At 41.7% G+C, this 16,708-nt stretch overlaps 1 protein-coding gene across 1 annotated transcript in view; it reads right to left on the bottom strand.

The window, feature by feature from the left end:
• Nucleotides 1-16,708, bottom strand: part of LOC133390925 (1-phosphatidylinositol 4,5-bisphosphate phosphodiesterase zeta-1-like) — a 78,640-nt gene that overhangs the window by 23,546 nt on the left and 38,386 nt on the right. The window lies entirely within an intron of this gene.

The raw sequence follows: 16,708 nt of genomic DNA, 5'->3' as shown, positions 1-16,708 counted from the left end.
GGCTAGATTTTATCTTCATTGTTTTTAGATTTTTAATGTCTAGGTATTGTATGCCTATTTTGTACGTCGCCCAGAGTGGCTGGACAGCCAGCCAGATGGGTGACTAATAAATTCAATAAATAATAATAATAACGCCAAAGGTCCCAGGTTCAATCCATGGTGTCTCTAGGTTGGGCTGGGAGACCTTGCCTGAAACCCTAGATAGCCACTGCTAGTCAGTGTAGACCAGGGGTGGGAAGCAGTTGTGCCTGGTGGCTCAATATCAGTGAGACAGTGATAATTGGTGGCTCCATGTCAGTGGGGCAGTATGACATGACACGGAGCCACCAGCCACAACTGGTGGGAAGCCTGTGGTCCTCCAGATGTTGTAGGACTACAATTTCACCATCCCTGCCCAATGACCATGTTGGCTGGGGCTTATGGGAGTTGAAGTCTAATAACATCCCCGGGATAAACAATACGGAGCTAGATAAGGCCTAGAACCAGGGATGGCTGCTGCCCATTGGGACTGGTGGGGCAGAAAGCAAGAAGGACAGCAGTAGGTGGAGCAAGTGACAGGCACCCAGGGCCTACTAAGGCTGCAGACACATATACAGGTGTATTGGTTTCAGCATGTCTCCACCTCTGCTTTCTGAAACCAGGGGCACATGGCATTAGTCAAACTCCACCCCTTTTTATTCCAAAACCTGGGAAATTGGAGATCAAGTGCATTTTACCTTGAAGTCAGCTTCACACAGACTTCAAAACTGATTGGCCATTAACCCACTGGCACTCTGAGGTGCGTCCAATGGAAACACTTTGCTGTAGGCTCAGGTAGAGACAGTGGCTGGCCCACCTCTTTGGTGTGGGTGGCCCTAAACAATCTGACATCAGCAGTGGAGGAAGGAGATGTGTCCAGCTGTGGGCAAAAACATTTCAAACCGCAGCCAGATTAAATGCTCTCGCTGCTTTTGAACCAACTAGCATGCGCATAGCCTAATTCTAGTTTTCTCCGCATCCTCCTCCTCTCTGCTGAATTCTACAAGGGCAACACTGAGACTAAGGAGGGCAAAGCTGGCAGGAAGCACAGCCCCCTGGACCAGTTATAAGTACAAAGGCAGGCAGGTGAGAGCTGGCTGAGGGCAAACTGAGCCCCAATGAACCAGCCTCCACTGCTTAAGATGTTCTGTGATGTCTAGCCATGCCAAAGCGCTGGGGAAAGCCTGACTTGCAGCCCTGGGTGCCTTTTAGCAGTATGAAAGATGTAATTCCCTTGTGCTATTAGGCCCAAAGGAACTGTAAGCAAACTGGAGGCTGCACAGAAAGGCCTGCACCCTCTCAGCTGCTTCTTTATCCTGTGCTTTGTGCATCCAACCACACCGAGGCACATATGGTGGCAAAGTTGGTGGGACCTTTTGCCATGCAGGCTGAGAGTTTGCTCAGGTGCTTCTATGTGACTGTATACACCAATGGCATGATCAGCATGAACATGCCCATTCATAATTAATTTGGACAGCCTTGGTTTCTGAATTAATTATTCTTCAGAACACGTAATAAATTTAAATTACGAATTAATTACAAGCAGAACTGACAGATTCTACCCACCCCTCAGTGGCGATTGGAAAATGAAGGGGGGGAAATGTTCTTCCAATTTAATCATAAATATTAAAGCCCAATAATAGTAAGAAAATTTACTGAAAACATATTTGAAGGTTTATGTAAGTTATGCGAAGATGTGCCATCCTGTTGGGTAAACATTTTTGAATTGCTGTACGAGTCCTCCTTGTAGTTTAATCATACAGCACTAGTCGTTATCTTGAACACAAAACTGTCACTAAGCGCTCAAACACTTTGCGTTGTTTTGCTGCTATAGTTTTGGAAATAAGACAGCACACTGCCTGGAACCGGATATTATAATTCATTTTTTTAAAGAAGCACTGTTATCACTGGTATGAAGTAAAATCTTCCCTTGTCTAGGCCTGTGGTGCTCTTAGTACTGAAACTTCACTATTCAGCCCAGTAAAGCACAAACAAGACATGCATAAATCAGAACAATGATTTCAAAAAAAAAATAGGAAAGAAAAGAAAAGGTACTTGATTGCTCGCCAGAGAGAAATACAGGCCTAAAGAGGCACAAGTCATGTTTAAGAGTAATTTAGAAAAGGCTTATTCTCTGTTCGTGTGATAAAGGATAAAGGTAGATCTACTGACTGCTTGTAATCAGCTTCACATTTTATATCTGAAGGATAAATGTCTGAAGTTTAGATTGGATTGTTATAGTGTGTGTGTGTGTGTGTGTGTGTGTGTGTGTATGTGTGTGTGTGTGTGTGTGTGCGTGCACATCCTTCTTGACTTCACTATTTAGAGTTCTGGATTCTGAACTGGCATTCTTGAACATTGATCTACAACTGGTATGTCAGGACTCACAGGTGGTTGCACCCAGGGATGGGAGAGAAATTTGGTTTGGTTCAGATTTTAACACAAAATCTATCTAATTCATGCTTTCTAAAACAATATGTGAACCAAAACACAGGTATTATTCAACATCTGCACTTCTCTAATTTTGTAATGCAGTGTACAAACATGTAAATATTAGGGGAATATGTGCATTGACCCCCTCTTAGGATGCACACCTTAACGTGATGAGGGGGTTTGAGAGTGTTGAAGAAGCTGAGAGCAATGCCGTCAGGAGTCTAGACCAAGAGGCTAGCCTCCTAGCAGGGGCACCCAAGGCGGAACGGTCAAAGCTGAGACACCAAGCTAAGACGTATTCAAACTCAGAGGAAGGCAATGGTAAACAGCCTCCGAATACCTCTTACCACGAAAACCCTATGAACAGATTATCCAAAATGCAACATGAGATAGTGCTGGAAGATGAGACCCTCAGGTCAGAAGGCACTCAATGAGCTACTGGGGAAGAACAAAGGACAACTACAAGTAGCGCTGTGACTAATGACGCAGCTGGGTCAAAGCGGAAAGGAAGTCCAGAGGCTGATGCGCACAGATGTGAAAGAAGAGTCTGGAGTTGTACGATGCACACAATAGGAACATGGAACGTGAGAAGCAAGAACCAGGGAAAGTTAGAAATTGTCAAGCAAGAAATGGAACGTATCAACATTACAATACTTGGCGTGAGTAAATTAAAATGGACAGGAATGGGACATTTTCAATCAGGCAGCTACAAAATAAGTTATGCAAGAAATAAGAAATTAAGAAGAAAGGGGTTGCTTTAATAATGAAAAGTGATGTAGCAAAAGCAATTAGGAGCTACAACGCAAGATCTGAGCGAGTGATATCAATGAGATTAAACGGGAAACCTATTAACATATCCATCATCCAAGTCTACACTGGCGAGATTTTATGCAGAAGTACAGGAACAAATTGATCACACACCAAAACAAGATGTGCTGATAATCATGGAGGACTGGAATGCAAAAGTAGGGAACAGAGAAGAACTAGGAATTGTGGGGAAATGGGGCTTAGGAGACAGAAATGAAGCCAATAATTTGTTTCTTGCGAACACATTTTTTGAGCAACCGAAAAGACGACTGCACACGTAGGCATCACCAAATGGTCAATATAGGAATCAAATTGATTATATAATTGGCAACAGAAGATGTAGAAGTTCCATACTTTCTGCAAAAACAAGACCAGGAGTAGACTGCGGTACAGATCATGAACTGGTCATACTGAAAATCAGAGTAAAGCTAAAGAAGAACAACCAAGCAATCATAATGCCAAAATACAATTTAAATAACATCCCGAAGAATATAAAGATTATAGTAAAGCCTTTGACTGTGTAGATCATGGAAAACTATGGAATGCTTTAAAAGAAATGGGGGTGCCACAGCATCTGATTCTCTTGGTGAGCAACCTATACTCTGGACAAGAGGCTACTGTAAGGACAGAAAATTGGTTCCCCATCAGAAAGGGTATGAGACAGGGGTGTATTTTATCACCCTATTTGTTTAATCCATATGCAGAATATATCATACGGAAAGAGGGATTGGACCAAGATGAAGGAGGTGTGAAAATTGGAGGGAGAAATATCAATAATTTAAGATATGCAGATGATACCATACTACTAGCAGAAACCAGTAATGATTTGAAATGAATGCTGATGAAAGTTAAAGAGGAAAGCACAAAAGCAGGACTACAGCTGAACATCAAAAAGACTCAAGTAATGACAACAGAAGATTTATGTAGCTTTAAAGTTGACAATGAGGACATTGAACTTGCCAAGGATTATCAATATCGCGGCACAGTCATTAACCAAAATGGAGACCATAGTCAAGAAATCAGAAGAAGGCTAGGACTGGGGAGGGCAGCTATGAGAAAACTAGAAAAGGTCTGTGACGCCCTTCCCTGGCTCTCCCTGTCAGGTTCCTACCTGCTCGTGGCTACTGCCTTTCACTAGGCACCACCAGGGACTCCACCAGTCCGGACTGTCCTTTTTTATGGTTTCTCCCTCCGCTCTAGCACAGATCTCAATAGATCCCCCTGCTAGGCAGCACCACCAGTCACATTCTACAACCAATGTTCCCAGAGACCTTGCCTGAGTCTCTCTATCCGGTTACATTCGTGACTGCGTGCCTATGCTGTTCCCAACCCCCTTGTATCAATGCAGATAACTCATAACTTGGGGTTGCTCTGGATACTTATAATGTTATCTTCTCCTCTTCACCGCTGCCACCATTTGTTACTGTTTCCCTTCAGCCTTGGTTATTACCTTACCCTCCCTTCTGGTCTCTGAAACCCCAGCCAAGGATCAGGCCTTCGGTAAACCAAAATAGTATTTATTAAATAACATTAATAACAAGATAACTTTGATAATGATCTACAAGCTTATGGTTTCATCTATTACTGTGATATTTGACTTATTACTAATCCGAACTCCACCTCCCTCTTTCTCCACACTCTCCTGACATACACCAACTCACACCCACCTCCAAACTCCACCAAAACAACCCACTAACGTCCACCAAACACCTCTCAAACAACCCACTCACGTCCACCCAGATTCAACTGTCATCCTTCCATTTATACTCTCAGCCATCCAAACACCCAGCCAATCATCCAGCATTCTACTGCTCATTTACTCCCTCCTCCTCTTTCATTCCACTTACCACATATCTTCTATACAAACAGCACTTACCATATATACATTAATACAGGAACATCACAAGGTCCTCAAATGCAAAGATGTATCACTGAACACTAAAGTCAGGATCATTCAGGCTATGGTATTCCCGATCTCTATGTATGGATGTGAAAGTTGGACAGTGAAAAAAGCGGATAAGAGAAAAATCAACTCATTTGAAGTGTGGTGTTGGAGGAGAGCTTTGTGGATACCATGGACCGTGAAAAAGACAAATACTTGGGTGTCAGAACAAATTAAACCAGAACTATCACTAGAAGCTAAAATGATGAAACTAAGGTTATCATACTTTGGACACATCATGAGAAGACATGATTCACTAGAAAAGACAATAATGCTGGGAAAAACAGAAGGGAGTAGAAAAAGAGGAAGGCCAAACAAGAGATGGATTGATTCCATAAAGGAAGCCACAGACCTGAACTTACAAGATCTGAACAGGGTGGTTCATGACAGATGCTACTGGAGGTCACTGGTTCATAGGGTCACCATAAGTCGTAATCGACTTGAAGAAACGTAACAACAGTATCCATTGAAATTCATATATTAGTAAAAACAACATATAAAATGCATTGGATTAGGGAAAATTGCTTGCAAAAATGTATATCAGGCAAAATTGCAAACAAAAATAAAAAATGTAATATATACATATTAGAAGAAAGTTGCAGTAAAATGCTGATGAATTTTCCAAACGACTTCTTTTTTCTTTTCTTTTTTATTTGAAATTGCAAGCTGATGCTCAAATGTGGAGAACTGAAAAAAAACAAACCCAAAACCAACATTAACAAATAAAATCTAAAGCAATTTTTTTTTTAAATGTTGAGAACGGAATTTGATACTGGAAAAAAGAGAAGCAAACTGAAATTGATTCACTCAGCCCTAGTTGCACTTCACCCTAAGTTTGTCATGCGGACCCACTAAGGTGGCTCACAGAAGTGCATTATTACCATTTTCTTCCCTTGTTTAGGGACTTTAGAAAGAGAGAGTGAGACAAAAACAGAGAAAAGGTGTTTTGGGTGCAATCTACTCACCTTTCCACCAGGCTGGGGTGAGTTGGATGCCATGGAGCCTGGGCTGCACCAGCAGACTCCCAGTGTACTGGACTCTGTCGGCAGCAGCCCTCTGCAATGGCTGAGCCATGGCGCCACCAGGAGCCTGCTGGCGCTGCTGGGTATGACCAGCTTGACAGACAGAGGGCTGGTGGAATCCTCCAAAACAGGGCGTTCCCAAACTGTGGCAGGGGAGGAGCCACGGGGGGGTCTTATGCAAGGTCCTCCTTGCGTTCAGACCCCTTCCCCCGGGTCCTCATCCCCCTGAAAACTCTGTGGGTCAAAAGGTTGGTGCAGTAAAATAATTTTCTTTATTCCCCATTGTGGCCTACAGGGAGCACTTACTCCCCAGCTGGCCTGTTTGTCAGAACTGACACTTCCTGGCTCCTATTCTGCGCCCCCCCCTCCTCTGCTGGCTCCCCAGAATTTGAATTGCTCTGTTAGATGGGAAGGATAGGATTCCTACATCTTTAACAGTGGTGTAGAAAAGGGAATTTCAGCAGAGGCAGACAAGCTGTGTCTTCTAAAATATACTCTTCTACACAGTTGTCAAAAATACAGGTCCTAAATCCTCCCTTTCATCTGATTTCCATAGAGAGAAAAGATAGGCATGTATATTTACCTTAAAGATGGTTCCTGGGTCTGATAGCATTGAAGATTACAACTTTACACATCATCTTTCCAGTCATGCATAATATAAGAATTTATTCAACAATCCTATGACACCAACAATCCTATGACACATCCTGCTGCAGGGGGCAGGTAAGTATCAATTGGCACTAGATGCAACACCAGCACAAGAAACCCTGCAAAGCTAGAGCTTTAGTTCTTTTTTCAGGAACCTCTAGAATTTTGGGGGGTAGGATATCAGGATTATTGTATGTGTATATACAATTGTTCTAGAACATGAATGAACAACTTAGGCCTGGGGACCAAATGCAGCCACACAGAGACTCTCTTCTGTCCACACAGCCTCCCAAACCACAGCTCTCACCTTATTGCTTTTATACCTTTTTGGGGGGGGGGTGTTGCAGAAAATAGCCTACTGTACAAAGATAAAATTCACATTTCTTGCTCTGCCCACTTTTGCCTGTGGCCCTACCCATCACTGGCATACGTCCCTTCCCCTGGAAGGTGGCCCGGAAAGGAACGTGGTCCTCAGGCTGAAAAAGTTTCCCCAACCGTACTTCAGAATTTATATTACAAATTTGTGATATACTGAGTTAAAAGCTTCAATCAAGCGGTGCTGGTGGCTCCATTCCAGTGCGAATTTGCTCTGGGTTTAAGTCCAAACTCTCAAGCAGCTGTCCAAGGACATGAAACCTAGGTTTCAGCACCTTGGACAGCTACTTGAAAGTTCGGACTAAAACCCAAAATGGATTCCATTGACCCATTGACATTGAACCACCAGCTACCATTGCTTCAGTCCCTTCAAAACACAGGGTAACTGCATGGCCAAGCATGGCCAGATATGACTAATCACTCTTAATGTACCAAAAGCATTTATTTATTTTATTTGTTAGTTGCCTCGTACCCAGTGGTCTCTAGGCGACTTACAACACCATTTAAAAACATACTGTATGAAACAAATCTAACAACGTACGATAGACAAAGTTTAAAACCCAAACAAAAAGGACTAAGACAACATACCAAAGACTTGAGTGAAAAGGAAGGCCTTTGCCTGGCACCTAAAGATGGATAAAGGAGGTGCCAGGTGTGCTTCCCTGGGAAGAGCATTCCACAACCAGGGGGGACCACTGAAAAGGCCCGTCCTCATTTTGCCACCTTCCAAGCCACCCATGGAGGCCTCTCGGAGCCTATATCTATGGCCCCCAGAGCCCTGACACTAGGTCAAGTTGTGCAGATTAACCGCATTTCCAAATACGCATACTAAGAGTGGTGCTGTCAAGGCAGTTATTTGAAGGAGAAGCCCAGGGACCCTTCTCATCAGAATGAGCAGGAAGAACCCCAAGTGCATCAGGGCTGGCTTTCTACGTATTGAAGGCACTGAAGTAATACACATTACCATCTAGAGGGGGCACCTTCCACAAGACCAGCAAGTCTGGAGCCAAAAATAGTTAAACACCATTGCATGTTAAGGATGGAAAAATCAGAAATGCAGGAAGCTGCCTTATACAGAGTTAGACCATCGATCCATATAGCTCAGGTACGTCTACAGTGAGTGGTAGAGGCTCTCCCGGGTTTCAGACATGAGAACATTTCAAGAGATACTGTGGATTAAACCAGGGACATTCTGCATGCAGAGCAGACGTTCTTCCACTGGGCAACAGACCTTCCCTAATCATGCAAGGAAGTTAGCTCCATTGAATAGAGTGGGACTCGCTTCCAAGGAAACATACATATGGATTGTATCATCATCATTAACTTTCATCATAACTGTTATGGGTACAAATTATTGGGGTGGGCGGGAGAAGAACTCAGATTGGGCATATGGAAGGGCATATGTTTCATGTGATTTGCCTGAAATTATGTAACCAGTCACAGTGTGAAGAAATGTTTAGACCAATTACATTTTATAGCTATAAAGCCATTTTCATCTGGAAAGTTAAAGGTCTCAGTTACTTTAATGTTTTTAATTACTTTCATTTTTCCAATTTAATTGCAAACGTCGGTAGCTGCACAGCAAAAACATTTTTAAAGTTATCATAAATCATTCTCTACTCATTACCCAATTATACCTGAAAACACATTTCCACCAGGATCCTTTGTATGTGGGGTGGGGGGAAAATGTCTGGATGAGGAGGTGGAAATTGGACATAAAAGAAAACTAAGCTGAGGTTTTACTAAAATGGACAAATAATTTGTAATGCACACTTCTGTATGAAAGAGACAAGGGAGATGTTTTTAATATTATCTACAAAGCATTGTGTTTTTGACAGCACACTGCCTTTAGTCAGCTTCATTATTCCCTGTTGCCAAAGTAGGCCTTTAATACATTAATTAAGGAAATACAATAGCAAAACCATTAAAATTGTCAGGAAGACTCAGGGGAAGGTTTACCTGAAATCATTTTGGCTCCTTATTAATTATCTAGGCCGGATTTCAAGATCATAATGTCCTCTTAAAAAAAGTCTGTACTCTTGGATTGGTAGTGGCTTTATTTTTAAAATCAATAATCTTCTAGAATATTCTGCACAGTGAATATTCTGGACTGTTGGACAATTTGGTAAAGGTTATAAGACCACTTTCTTACCCTGACAGGAACAATAGACCAAGTTCTCTTCTAAAGTTTCATCAGGTAGCTGTAAACACTGGTGTTGCCAGGTCTTCCCAGGTCTCCAGGTGAGGCACCGCAATCTCCGCTTGCTGGTCAACTGGGGGGATGCAACAATGGGCCCACATCTCCCTTCCCCATGGAGATTTAGGCCCATTGACCTGTCCCCCTGGCTTTAGAGCCAACTGTATTCAATATGGGAGGCAAGGAAGAACTTCCTCTTCAACACCCCCCCATCCAATGCAGCCAGTTCCAGCTCAGAGGCACATTACCAAATTCTTCCAAGCTACACAGCAAGTGGATTGGACTGTGAAAGACCAACCCAAATTGTGTTTTCATTTTGACAAATTTGTAGGGCAGTACAATATCTCAGAGACGAGGTCAGGTCTCCTGCTCCCCTGGTGCATTCCCTATAGCTGCCCAATTTCCCCGCTTTTTAAAGTTTGATAGAAATGTCTGAGGGCTATAGATACGTTCTTAAACTGCAATATTTTTTGCCTATTAGTGAATATTATTGTAAGAATGACATCATTCAAAAAAGTAACAAACCAGAACCACCGTGAAAATGGCTTTGGTTCCCCAGCCTCTGCTTGGAAAAATAGCAGCAAAAACACCTTGCGCGCAATAAAGTAGCAATTTAACCCTTTGCACACATAGTTTCAAGATTTAAACTTGGAAAGGGGACATGAACTGTTGTTTTCCCAGACTTGTATTCCCACAGATTTAGTTATTCCCACTACCACCACTGGACGTAAGCAGGTGCATATAGAAACTGTGAAGCATGAATTGGTCATGAAATATAATAATGCTGATTCATGATTTTCATAAACGATAACCAGGGTGGTGGGAGTAAAAAACTGGTGCACTGGCTCTACATGATACCCTTTCTCCTTGCACTATGTTCCAGATCAAAATTCCCACTCCCTCCAAGAGCTGCCATTTGCTCCACAGTGGAAACGCAGAAGTAAAATCTGTGTGTTTCCCCATCTGGCCGATAACAACTGTGAGGGAGAGAAAAGGGTGCAGGGGGAAAGGGTTAACTTCCTTTCCTCCATTACTATGGCCCCAATCTGATTTAATTTACTCCGTATCTGCAATTTTTTTTAAAAAAAGTGTGGGAGATCCACGGTGCATCTAGTTATGCCTTCAGACCAGCGATTCCCAATGTGGGCAGTAGCGCCCCCCTGGGGGGCGTTACAGCCTTTCAGTGGGGTGTTGGCGTGACTACAAACTTTAGAGGGGCATTTGGGTTCATTAGGGGGGCGTTGACATTTGGCTGTCTGATGCGACAGTTGAAGCATTTAAGTTTAATTTTATTTAATAAACAAATCATTAATTTTTAAACTGTTTTGTCCCCAGTTAGAATGTATTTAATAGTCTCAATTCATGGAAATAACACTATAAATAGTGTGTGCTCTTTAGTAAAGAAATTCTGAATAGCAACCAGTGTCATATCAAGGAATGGGGATATTAGCCATGCCCCGGCACTAGGTAATGTTCCGATGCTGTCTTGAGGGATGTTGGAACCAATCACAAGAGCGTTTGATAAGCTGGTTGTATTGGTGGAGAGCGCATTCTTCCAACGGATGAGTGCCATGTGCAAACGGGTGATGCAGATAGTCAGTTATTCGCTGGTTTTCTTCAGGAATGGGACACACTCGCTACCCGTTGTTTCTGTGATGCTTAAATGAACTTGTTTAATGAAACAATGCCAGTAAACTGAATGAGTTTGTTGTTAAGTATATTAAGTATAATAGGAAGCATTGGCATATACTTAATCTGAGGGGGGTGTTGGGCACAAAAAGATTTTGCAAAGGGCTGTTGGGTTGAAAAGGTTTGGGTAACACTGCTTCAGACCCACAGCTAAAATGGAGGAGATAATGACAGATAAACATTAGGAGAAGGAAGGAAGGGCAATTCTAAATATGTATTTGGTGGTGCAGTGGGTCACAGGTCAGGCCTTAAGATAGCAAGTATTTATTGCTGCATTGCCAATCATGTTACAAAGCAAACAAAATTCCTGTCATTGTTTTTTTCTGAGTGCTTCTCCGTGTGGTCAATGATCATACATATGGGACTGTGCTCAATACAAAACTTTGTAGGACTCAGGAATGTGTGGATAGAACACACTCTCCTCACCCAGGGGAGACAGCCTTCCCATCCAGTTACTTTCCTGATTAATCAGAAGTCCTAGATACAGGGCCAGTACATACATCATTCTGGCTCCATTAGCAGCAGTTAACAAATTGGGAGCCAGCCTCAGAAATGCATGCTCTTTCCCAATCTTGGTGTAAATTCCCCCCCTTAATTGCAGCAAAAGCAGTTTGATGGCAGTGATGGTAACCACAGTAAAGGTTAACCAGAGTTCCCCTTTAGCAAGGATCTAAAACTGTGGTATGAAATGGATTTCAGGTCTTGTGTTAAAGGGAACCATGTTTAATGTCAGTGCCAATCAACTGCTTAGCCATGGCTGGAGTGGGGAGGAAAAATTGCCCCTGGAAGGATATGGGATACAGACCATGTGCCTTGCTCCTGATTTATTAAGTCCAAGGAATCAGGGAGCAACACTGGCAGTGTTTGTGAGGTACGGTAAGGAGTCCTGCTTTTTTCTTCATGGCAACCAGATATAGGAGATGAGTTACCTGAAGATGGGAGCAGATAACTCTAGAGGAGAAGGCTCTGTTGCACTCCACAAACATATGTTCTTATCCCACTGCTATTAGGGCTCCAGAAGGTTTTTGTGTTGTAGCCTGTGGACACTCAGTTCCATATGCATGACTGTACAGAGAAACACCCAAAGAAAAAAGAATTATTGCTAAATTACAACTGGGACCTGCAACAAAATGTTGCAGTGTAGAATGCTCCCTCTTTCGGATTCCAGCCACTCCATTCCTCTTTTTCCTCCCCAGATTTCCCTCTTCACACACAGTTGGTCAGCATTCTGTGGACACCAAGCACGCTGGTCTCTTTATAGCATTCTCCCTCCCTTCAGGGTTTCTTTCCTCTGAAGATTGGTTGTATTCTGCAAACACTGGAGTTTTCCCCAGCCTGCTGATGCCTCATAAACAATGGAACACCCACCCTGAACTTTGGAGATAGGAAATAAGTAGCACTGTAGGTATTACGTGGATAAAGTCTTGAGACTGCAAGAGTTCTATGATAGCTTCTGGGCTGGGCTGTCGACTGTTAGCCTATAAACATTTGGGATGCGGAGGGCAGTATATATGGAACATGCATATCTTTAACTTGATTTTTATTACAACACTCAGGATACTTTAAAAATATTTGTTTATACATGCTGGTCACTGACCGTAACAATAAAGAATAATATAATATTTGTTTATATTAAATGATTGGTGCTGGTACACTATGGATGTAATCTTATGAATGCACTTATTGGTGGGTAAGCCCCGTTGACCTCAGTAGGGCTCACTTCTGAGCAGCCATGCACAGGATCTGTATGTCAACTGTTCCCATTTCACTACGGCTAAGGCAAATACCTCAAAGAGTATTTTGAATTCTATACCCTTTCTGTTATTTCTTATCGTGCCAAAGAAATGTAACACAGACAATAGCACTATTTAAATAATCACCTTGAATTTTCCTCTAGTGCATATATCACTGCTTTTCATTTTACTTCATAAATAAAAGAACTGTATAGCTGTACCAACCCAGTTGTTTCCAGCCTACTCTGCAACTGCATGTGGGAGGCATACTAATTTTGCTGAGTATAAGGTTCTATTATATATGTCTTGCAATTTTTGAAGGTTTGTCTTTCAAGAACCTTGCTATTGACCAAAGTATAGTTTAATTTTATTATTCGCCCATGCCAATTTCCTCAGTACATACTATGTTACTGTTTTAAACTTTTATGGACGTGATACCTAAACACCATGTCTGAGTTACCTGTTTGCGATCTGTCTCAATATCAGTACATCTTCACCACTGTCATGTGATTGTTCTATGCTTTGGTAGAGTGATTATTATTATTATAGTAAGTTAGTTAATAGATTTCTGATTTTAAATTTTTATATGGTTGTATTGTGTGTCTATGTATGTTGTAGACCACTTATATATATATATATATATATATTTGATGAATAGCGGTATTATACAGCCATGAGAGTCAGCACGGATTTTCATAAGTTTATTACGGTCAAGGACCCACTATAAAACAAGAGATACAAAATACAGTATATATACAAAAGGAACAGAATGACAATAAAACAGAATACAAAATAAAATTGCTTCGAAGCAAGAGCATTCAGTTAAGAGGGCAAGTTTAGCCGTATTTGTTGGGAGGCCTGAATAAACTTAGCTACTTGGAAGGAAGTTTCCCTATCTGAACCAGCCAATAGGTAAGATACTATAGTTTCCGGGGCCTCGGAAGAATACCTTAGTAGCAAGAGAGAAAGGTATCTGTCCCTTAGCGAAGAGTATAGGGGTCAGTTTAAAACTATGTGGTGAAGGGTTTCGATGGAGCCCATTCCACACGGGCAAAGACGTTGTACAACAGGGAGACCAGCATACCTTCCTTTCAACAGTGCTGAGTGCAGAGAATTGAATCTGGCCTTCGTAAAAGCTAGTCTAAATTTAGGTACTGTAAGGTAGTCCAAATAGGGAGCATAATTTTCAGGGACCATTTTTAGTTTCAAAAAAAGAGGAGAACATACTTTAGTGGCTCCGCTGATCGTAGATTGTAAGTCAGAATCTCTAAGCCGAGATCGAATTTGGGCTTTTGCCATGGAAAATGGTTGGGATACTAAACATTCAGCAGAAAAACCTAACCGTAATAATTTCGCGGTAAATTTTTTACACCAATTAGATGTAAAATCATAATTCCAGAGGGCAGTTAAATATCCTGGCCGTGGGTTAAACGCTCGTGAGACCCAAAAGTTCACCGCCATCAACCATGCCTGGCATTCCAAAGATGTGAGACCGCATTCTAGTCTGAGAGCTGCAGAGGTAACACATCTTGGGACGCCTAGCACCCTGCGTAAGAGAAGTGAAATAACTGATTCCACAGAGGAATTATCCAAATGGGGATCCCATGTAAGAGCTGGGGGATGATTTTGACTTTGAAAACCTGGATGACAGCTGGCACGTACTGCCCACCCTTGGAAAAGAAGAAGCATAATACACCCTTGATCGTGTTATGGGCATTCATAATTGCCGCTCTTATATGGGTAATCCAGTTCATCGAGTAGTGAAAGATAATCCCTAAGTATCTATAATATGGGACCTGTTCTATTTGATGACCATTAATTGACCAGACAGAGGTTGTTTTACGATTGGAAAATACCAAAATTTTGGTTTTGGAGAAGTTAATAATCAATCGATTTTCACTGCAACAGAACATGAAAGCTCGTAGCATTCGTTTAAGCCCTACTTTTGAAAGGGAGAGAAGGGCCGCGTCGTCTGCGTACAAAAGCAGAGGGCATCTTATTTCTGCAATTTTTGGGGAGTGGAATTCCTGAGAGAGGCAAGATGCTCTCAGGTCATTTAGGTATAAATTAAATAAAATATAAATAAAAATGGATTTTTTCATTCTGCAATGTTAAATTGAAAATACACCATGCCATTCTGATGCTTCCTATAAGCTCATTACAAAACAAAACTTTACAAAACTTACAGTCATGAACTCAGAAACACTTCCTTAACAACCCTTTAAATATTCTTGGCAATACACAAAACACTCAGAAAGAATCCAGAGTTCAAAGTGTAAAAAACGAAAGAAACCAGACCCCTTTTGGACTTTTTCCTGTCAAGAGTTCTCAAAATTTGTTGAAATTAATTAAACATCAGCTATGTTCACAGAGTACCTGTAATCCTGTTACTGACCTTGCCCCATACTCTGACCTTCATCTTCTGCAGTTTAAAAGTTAAAAAAAATGCATGGCTGATTTTTAATTAATTTAAGAAAGTTTGCATTGAACTCAATGATAAGCCCGGGCATGCTCCGTAAGAACCAACTGTCAGTGTTTTAAAAGCCAGACTCAAAGCTACTTGGCTTGACTAATCAGGGGGCCATACCCACACCAGACCTTTATTTCACTTTAGACAGTCATGGCTTCCCCCAAAGAATCCTGAGAAGTGTAGTTTGTGAAGGGTGCTGAGAGGAGACTCCTATTCCCCTGACAGAGCTCCAGTGGCCAGAGTGGTTTAACAGTCAGCAGCTCTGATATAAGCTCTGTGAGGGGAACAGGGCATCTCCTAGCAACTCTCAGCACCCTTCACTAACTACACTTCCCAGGATTCTTTGGGAAGAAAAATGAATTAAAGGTCTGGTATGGATGTGGCCAGGGACAGCTTTGGTTTAAATATGGGTGGGAGACTACATGTGCCTGCTGTAGAATAAAAAGGCGGGGGAACCACTGAAAAGCAATGATACTGTTCACAGTGTTTTCCTTTTGGAAAGGAAAGGGGCTTCCCCTCTGCACAGTGTTATTTGGGTTGATTGCAGGTGTTGCCACCACTTGCCATATACTCAGAGGCATGTTACCAAATTCTTCCAAGCTACACAGGAAGTGGATTGGACTGTGAAAGACCAACCCAAATTGTGTTTGTATTTTGACAAATTTGTAGGGCAGTACAATATCTCAGAGAGGAGGTCAGGTCTCCTGCTCCCCTGGTGCATTCCCTATAGCTGCCCAATTTCCCCGCTTTTTAAAGTTTGATAGAAATATCTGTTGGCTATAGGTACATTCTTAAACCTAAACTATATTCTTAAAGTGAATATACATATTTTTATAAATAAATGTAAGCTGCTTTGTGAGGTCCACTGGAAAAGTGGTATATAAATGCCTTAAGAAATAAATATTATTATTTATTTCATTGATCAAACACCTCCCATGAAGCATCCTGAAGCAATCTCACAATACAATAAAAACATATATAAAGCAATTGCATTTTCAAAAACAGTTAAAACAACTGCATATACAAAAGCAATCACAAACCATTATAATATGCAAAAACAATTTCAAATCCAGTGCAGATATTGTTGGTATATTCCATTCTAATCTAAGTGGGTACATCGAGATTAAATAAAATGGTTGAACATGAAAAAAAACAAGAATTAACTGTGGATATGAAATAAAGAGTTAATGTCACAAAACACAGACAACACAAAAAGTTAAATCACAGAGCTGTAAGCTGCCCTGCAGTATTAAAAGTCAGTGAATCTGGATGGGAAAGCTGTGTAACCCTAAACAGACTTGCTAGGGAATAAGCCCCATGGAACTCAGTAAGACTTGCTTCTGAGTAAATGTGCTTGTGTTTGTGGTGTGTGAG

This window comes from Rhineura floridana, chromosome 8 (assembly GCF_030035675.1).
Source record: "Rhineura floridana isolate rRhiFlo1 chromosome 8, rRhiFlo1.hap2, whole genome shotgun sequence".
NCBI lineage: Eukaryota > Metazoa > Chordata > Lepidosauria > Squamata > Rhineuridae > Rhineura > Rhineura floridana.
This window is presented reverse-complemented; position numbering and strand designations above follow the sequence as displayed.